This window comes from Adiantum capillus-veneris, chromosome 13 (assembly GCF_014529385.1).
Source record: "Adiantum capillus-veneris isolate H3 chromosome 13, ASM1452938v2, whole genome shotgun sequence".
Classification (NCBI taxonomy): Eukaryota; Viridiplantae; Streptophyta; class Polypodiopsida; order Polypodiales; family Pteridaceae; genus Adiantum; species Adiantum capillus-veneris.
Window position 1 is genome coordinate 47,568,361 of NC_140943.1, and position 8,084 is coordinate 47,576,444.

General features: G+C 38.4%; 1 pseudogene; it reads left to right on the forward strand.

Annotated features, from left to right (window-relative positions):
- LOC147443934 (potassium channel AKT1-like) overlaps positions 1 to 5,162 on the forward strand; it is a 46,589-nt pseudogene extending 41,427 nt beyond the window's left edge.
- The last annotated feature ends 2,922 nt before the right edge of the window (positions 5,163 to 8,084 follow it).

An 8,084-nucleotide genomic window follows, 5' to 3' on the forward strand; every position in this document is an offset into this window, starting at 1 on the left:
CCTACAAATGAATCACTGGTTTGGGAGTCCCAAATACTCCACCCTCTGGCATAACCAACCCCCACTCAACCTAGATAGAAGGACCACCGTCAGGAGAGTATGGGTGTCACGAACCAGAATACATACTGAAAGCATACCAGCAGCCTTGGCTGCAACTGAAGCTGTCGTGCGTGGGCTCTCCAAGAGTGTCCCGACCTCGAAATCAATCCTAGAAAGAAGCGGTAAGTACTCCCTCCACAGGCCAAGGAAGCAGACCGAAATAGAGAAGTGTGCCTAAAATGAGCTCTGGCCGCTCGGATGGCCAACGGGCTCATCGAGATGACCTTGGGAGTCTCAAACTCTATCTGATAGTATCCTTGCCCGAGCAGCACTAGCTTATTTTTGCCTTGCTTTATTTTAAGCACTAGCTACCCACTTATTAAGTGGGTGGCCGGTCATCTTTTGAAAATGTGTGAAACTATTTGAAACTCAATAAAACTGAGTGAGTTGAAACTTGATGCCACATAACACTTCCCAAGCCTCCCCGGATGCAGTCCTCAGGCATGGATACAATGCAAACACAGATTTCTCATGGGAAAGCATTTGCTTTTCCCGCAAAGCACTCAAAAATATTCCGCTTTTTAGGAAAAGCCTCTCAAAACCCATCTTTATTCTTGTGCTTGCATATTCCCTTCTCTAGTTCGGATTTCCTGCCAGACCAATGGAATATTCTCTTTTTAATGCCCCTTGTCACCCATCACGTGATGCATTAGGAATATCCACTTTTTGGTCGCTCCTACCAAACTAACGGTACAACCCTATCGCAATGCTTCATGTCACCCATCATATGACACATCAAAGTTGTCCATTCCTGATGTCTTTTAACAATTCTAGCAGATATACAGTTCCTAATCTTTTCGGTTCAAGTGTACACATTTAAATATCCTTGTTTCAATAAATGGAAATTACTAAAAAACATAAGAAAATAGTCCATTTAGCAACATATGGCGAGTTCCATCAAGTGCCTACACAGATTGTTTCCATTTCTACAAGCTACTATTTTTCTCTATTTTCAGCCCATAGACATCATAGACGGGGCTGATCTACGAGAAAGAACCTGAGAAAATACCTCTTACGTGTGTAGGATTGGAAGAGAGGGTTCTTTGCAAAGAGATCTCTTCCAGGGAGTTTTTTTTGAGAACCAAGTTGCATTCCAAGTTTCGAGACTTCACAGGTAACGTTTTTCATGCTTTCATCTCTAAGTGTTCGTTTGCAGGTGTACTTCCTTTGTACGAGGAAGTAGGAGCAAAGGAAGGCATGAGCCTCCGCAAGAGAAAAGTGCTCTGAGGAAATAGAGCTAGATCAGGAACTCTAAGGAAACAGAGCCGCCAGATCAGCCTAAGGGTCTTTCACTGAGAGTTTGGGAGTAGATCCACCGATCTAGAGTGGTGAACTCTTCAATTAAGATTGATATGTCTCTACATGTTGCTTTCATAACAATGCTCATGTACACTAACAATTTATCGACAACTCATGTCCATTAAACCCTTGACAAAAATTTCTACAAAACAAAAGAGATGATTGTATCCTATGGTTAAAGATTTGTGGCTGTGTGTTCATGCAAAATTGAGGGTGTAGAAATGTAGTGTGATTGTTGCATAGGATCTAAGAAGCTGCAATTACTGACGCTTTGAAATTTCTTTCATCATATATTTTTCAACTTGGCTAAATCTGGATGTAGCTTCTTCAATACCATTTCAGTTCTTTGCTCTTGCTGTAACTAAGGAACTTGGGAGAGGACTCACTTACAACCTTCTTAACATGTTGTGACTATGGAGATTGTAGCGGGTCACTGCTTTGTTTACTATGTGAGAACTAGCATCAAATAAAGTGAATTACCTTTCCTTTGCAACCGCGAAATCAACATCTGTCATTTATTATGTCATAGGCTTGAAAAAGATGTTCGTTTCAGCTACTTCCAGATGCGTTGCTTAAAGCTTTTTGGTGTAAGTTGGAGTCCCTACTGATATATCTAATTATGAAAGTTTAAAGTTGTTGTCTTATCATTTCAGTCTTTTATATGCTGGTAACATTCTTGGTTGTTCATAGCACGGGATGCTTTCATTACTTACTAGCAGATTGGTACCATGATGAGGCTCTAACATGGATAGGCTAACCTAGAAAATTTCAAAGAAAAAACCATATGGCTTAGATATGTTTACTGCATGTACTAATCAATCGCAGCACTAACAATGCACAGAATGGGGAGGAGATGATCTTCAATTTATTCTACATGCTTTTCAACGGGTTTTCAACCTTGGATTGACAGCTTACCTGATTGGCAACATGACCAATTTGATTGTGCATATCACTCGGCGGACTAGGAAATTTGTAAGAGGAATAGATTACACAGAAGTATTGATTCTAGTTTTGAATCTTTTATTTGCATCAATTTGGGTTCCTTGTGTTTATCTTGTAGAGAGACTCTGTTCAAGTTGTTTCAAATTTTTCCATACGTAATCATTTACCACTGAGGTTGAGAGATCAGATGATGGATCATATGAGGCTGAAATTAAGAACAGAGAATCTTCAGCAAGAGGAAGCCATGGCGGTCTTACCAAAAGAAATATGTTCGAGGGTCTCGCAACATCTCTTTCTACACACTATAGAGAGGGCTTACTTGTTTCATGGAACTTCATATGACTTCATGCTACAATTGGTAAGATATGTTTTTGGACCTACAACTAATAATCCTCTAATCATATTACTTAGTAGACCACATGCAACTCATTGTATCTATTAAGTGCTTTTTTGCAAAAGGTGATAGAGATAAAAGTTGAATGTTTTCCACCTAGAGAGGACATTATTTTCCACAATGAAGCTCCAACCGAGTTTTACATCTTGGTATTGGGACTAGCGGAGCTTTTGATGTATCAGGATGGAAGGGAGCAGGCAAGTTGTCGTACTTGTTAGGTCAAGTTTTTTGGACTAGTGGATGTTGCTTTGCAAGGAAAAAGCTTTGTTACAAGTCGTTTGTTGCCCACTTATTTGAGGGTGCTCAAACTTCGGGGATGCTTAAGATCCTCTAGAATACGTTATCTATGGAATATTTATTTACATGTGTGTAACCAGGTGCCAATAGGTAGGGAGCCTGATAGTTAGTTGGGTCTACTATTTAAGTTTCAGTTCAGTCAGCCACTTTGGTACTCCTAAAAAGTGTAACCACCTTGAATCCATGGATCATCAAATATGGTTTAAGTACTGGTAGCAAGTAGTCACACCTCCCGTGCTTAATCATCTTGATTAAAACAAAAGTTACAGCTTACCATCATCAAAGCCTTTATATAGAAGTCGTGCACCTTGTTTCGCGAGTTTTTAAGTTTTAGATGGAAAATACAAATCCTTGGCTAATTTTTCCAAGCATTTTCACTTGGTGGACTTGTTGATGCACACATGATAAGTTATAATTGCTCATACAGAGAGTAGACGTTGCCAATTACCACTACAGTCCAATCCAGACATATTTAGACTAATTGCCAATATGGAGTAGTACTAATCTCACTATTTTATCTTGCTAGGAATTTCCTCATTGAACAAGTGGAATGAAGTTATCAGAGAAACCATTGCTTGTTGCGGCTCAATTGTGGTCTATCTAACTACTTTTTGGTTAATTTTCTTCTATGATACAATCTGGTTTTTCCTAGCATAATGGAATTGCTGGAGCAGCAGGGGATGTTATCGGAGAGATAGGGGCTCTTTGTTACAAGCCATAACCTTTTACTTTTAGGAGCAAGAAATTATGTCAGCTATTACGCATAAATCAAAACACCTTTCTTAACCTTGTTCAAGGTAATTGTTGTAGATGGACAGATTGTGATTGACAATCTTTTCCACGTGTTCGAGTTGTTGATTTCATTTGGAAAAAGCCTGTACTTTTGCAAACCAATTTATCTCTTCTATGCATTGTTTGTGACTTTTTGTTAGATTTTTTTGATAGTTCCTAAAGATTCGAGAATTCTCTCCGTGATTCGGCTTCCATGGGAGCTAGAATCCATCATGGATGATGTGGGAATGGGCATCCCTTTGAGCCTATGTTTGGTGTCCTCAAAAGGCAACAGCCAGCTTCTGGAATAATTTTTGAAAAGAGGGAAGGACCCAAATGCGATAGATTTCTTTGGACGCACTCCATTGGTGTGTAAGATTCCTTTATGTCCCTCCCCTTGTGTGTTCTTCATTCCTATGCCCTTAACTGCTTGGTTATGATCAGCATATTACAGCAGCAAATGGGTTTTTTGAGTGTGTACAAATACTTCTCCTCTCTACGGGGCTGATCATAATATTCAATGTTTATTTAAGTTGCAATTACAATGCCAGTGTTTTGTGTTCAAGTTTAAAACTATCATGGTCTATTCTTACATATGGTGTGGGTGGCTAGAAAGAATCTAAAACACTTACATTGCTACAGACAACGATGGTAATGTTCCTCTTTGGGAAGCAATACAAGGTAGGCACAAATCTGTTGTTGAAGGCTTATGGAGTGCAGGCGCTTGTTTGACGTCTGGAAAGGAAGGAGACTTTAGGTGCAAAGCAGCTGAGGCCGGTGGACTTCACATTCTCGAGGACTTGTTGAAGTATGACACTGACATTAACAGTCAAAACTCAAATGGATCAATTGTCTTCCATGTTATTGTTGCAGTAGGAAACCTTGAAGTGGCAAGGTTCCTAATAGAATAGGGGGCTAGCACTGAGGCTCTGATGCGAGAGGGTTGACACCATATAGCTTAGTTGTGCAACAAAAACAAGAAGAGATGCTTAAGTTGTTTCCAACCATACCGCAGAAATCACATGAGAAAGGAACTCAAGGAGATAACTATGATAGCTCACATGCAAAAACACAAAAGAATCCTATTAATGTCACAGAGGTTTTCCCTTTCCCTGTAGTTGGCAAAAGAAGAGCATTAGCTCAAAAAGCAACAAAAAGGGGTTCTCAAACATATGCAAACTTTAACAAGTCGATCGAATATATAGTTTCAAGCTCATGGAATGTGGATAAACGTTTTCTTAATCAGAAATATTTACCTATGCGCGCGACAATACATCGGTCTCATCCCAAGGGCAGGCATGTCATAAGATCGTTGGGGAAGCTCATCAACCTTCCTGGCTCTGGAGATAAGATACCTTAGTTTGCTGGTAAGTGGTGGCTATCATTCTTGTTTGATATTTAGGTACTTTGAGTTTCTAAAAACCCATCTTTTGTACTCCGAGGGGCATAAATGATATGCAATTGGGAACTGCAATCTATCTTGAAAGATAAGAAGCTAAAAGACAGTATATTATCTATTAAGCTAGAGCACTTTGTGTGAGAGTTGGTAGCCTTGAAGGAACTGTGACCTTTTAGATATTATTTTCTTGTTACAAACACGTGTGATCCATTAACTCTCTTCGTGAATCTCTAGCTTTGTGGTATCTAATGCAGCTTAGTGTATATCATGAGTAGTTCAAAGATGCAGATTTCATGGGACATTTTGTCTATCTATATAGATTGGCTAAGTATCTTACCATATCAACTTGGTATACTTCTTTTTTATATATACAAGAAGGCAAGCTTGCTTAAGTTCTAGGTGTTTTTAATTTCAAATAAGCTTTTCAAAAGTTGCCCTATTTTTTGACTTAGTTGCTTGTTGACGCATATGAGGTAACGTTTTCATGTGATTCTTTTGCAATGTAGGTGGCCAATTCTCTGGTGATGATACTTGGCAATGACTTAGCTAAAATAGATGACCTTAGCCGTTGTACGGGACGATGACCATTTGTATGTGGTTGATCAAGAAGAGCCGCAATAGATTACTTTGAGTCCATGGAGATAGCAACCATGAAAAAGAAAGCTCTACGTAATTTCTAAAAAAAAGCTCTTTGGAAATTTTGACAGAGCTCCTTTTGGGACCTGTTTAGACTTCATCTTGTACTTGCAAATCTTGACAAGGTGCTACACTAGCAAGAAGTAAAAGCAAACACTAGCGAGATAGTGCAGTGAAGCCAAGTGTCTTCCAATTAGTCGCAATATTGACAAGTCAAATATGCATCTTTATGCGGCTCGATTAGATGCCATAAGAACTTGCACATGAGAAAATACATAGTCTACTACACCATGTGAAGAAATTTTTGCCATTAAGTGTGGTAATCATGTCAACTTTTTAATTCATGAGGTGGTCTTATTTGGGCAACACTCGCTCAAGCAATGTTTAACTACACGCATGGATATGATTACCTTCCATTAATTTGTGAAAAAATGCAAAGGTTTAAACAACAATTACTTGCAGTCATGTCTAATTATGTATGCAACTTAAAAATTTTTGGCGGTCTTAACTAGCGATGTCTAATTATGTATGCAACTTAGAATTTTTTGGCGGTCTTAACTTGTACAAGAGTACCGAGCACTTGCTTTCAACAAAGTTACTTTTTATTTTTATGCATTGAAATAAATAGTGTGGATAATTTGAAATTGCTATACACATATACATACACACACACACACACACACACATACTTTTGTGATTGTCATTTATATATACATGTGTGTGTGCGCGCGCATGCACATGAGAGAGAGGGGGGGGGGGGGGGGGGGGGGGGGGGGGGTTAGTTAAGTACAAATCTTGAAGTAAAAAAACGTTCATATTGGCAAGCTACTTTGTTTTTTGGAAGACCCATTCAATTCAAATGCCCTCACTCAAATTAAACCTTAGGTTATATTCCTACACTGTTTGTGATCTTTTGCTCTAATATTTGATTTTGTATCTTGACGTTATGTTCTCTTGCCATGTGAAATGAAAAGATTTTAAAACACTCACATCGCTCCCTTTCTTGCCTTGGAAAAGAACATACATTGTCCTCATTACATTGTCCTCATTGTCCTCATTGGAAAGCATCACAAGCAGTGTTGTGTTTGAGAGAAATAAAGTTTGCAACCAAACATAAATTCTTTTTTATGATTTTTTCTTGGAAATTTTGCAATTTTGAGATTTTTAAAACGTTTTTTACACTATTCTTCTTAAAATCTAGGAGGATTTTTCCTCTTCCAAATTTTTTATTTTCAACTGGCACAATTGTAAGCTGAGACACACTTTTCCCAAACGCCTTGGATTGCCTGATTAATGGACAAATCCTTTTAGATCAATCAAATATCATCTCCTGCAACAAGCTCACCTTTTGCAAGCTCCAACATAGAGAATGTAGCACAAGCAAATTTCTTGGTTTGTGCTTCTGTTTACTCCTCATGTCACTAGTAACATCCTTCTCTTCTTAGGTTACTGCAACATGGTGATGAGGTTATGAGCCTTCCTAGTCTAGTGTGCCAACAATTGTAGACTCTTTTCCTTACTAGCTTGTCAGCTCTATTCCAAAAAGAAAAAAAAAGAAAAAGTTCATGAATTTTGTCCAATGGGGAGCTTTGAATCTAGATATAGAGCTATGGATATGTTTGCAACATTTAACCACAAGGCACTGGTAATGTCCTACTCATTCCCCATGGTTTTGAATTAGTGCATAAAATTCCTTCTTTTTCAAATTTAATTACAATCATTAGGCCTTTGGGAAGAATGTCCCTTAGCTTCATTATCATGTATAATCCAACTTTGCATTTTATATTTTTTTGAAATTTTTGATTATTTGTTGTATTCTGTTTTTGAGAGAAAAAAATGCATTATTGTTTGGGCTTCTTTATGTTCTATGCTGGCTGACAATTTTATTCCACTTTACCATTTTCTTTTGTGGCCACACTCACAATTGTGAGTGGTAGAGTTGTATTATCTCAAAAAAGAATGTACGTTAAGCCTCAAGCGTAGTTTGTGCCTCGAGGAGCCAAAAGATACAAAAAGGTGCAAACATATGCCTTTTCTTAGCCACTACTACAAATTGAGTTCAAGTTGTGTTTAGGCCGGTAGCTAGAAGCCCACCGCTTGACACTTTCTTAGTACCCAATGTCAAATAGGGCTTGCTTCCACTCTTCAAAGTCTTCGTGTTTCCTAACAAAGAGATTACATTCCCTATTCTCTTGCATGATATCTTCAAACTTGGATGTCCCGAGGTTTCTTTCAAATACTTGAAGG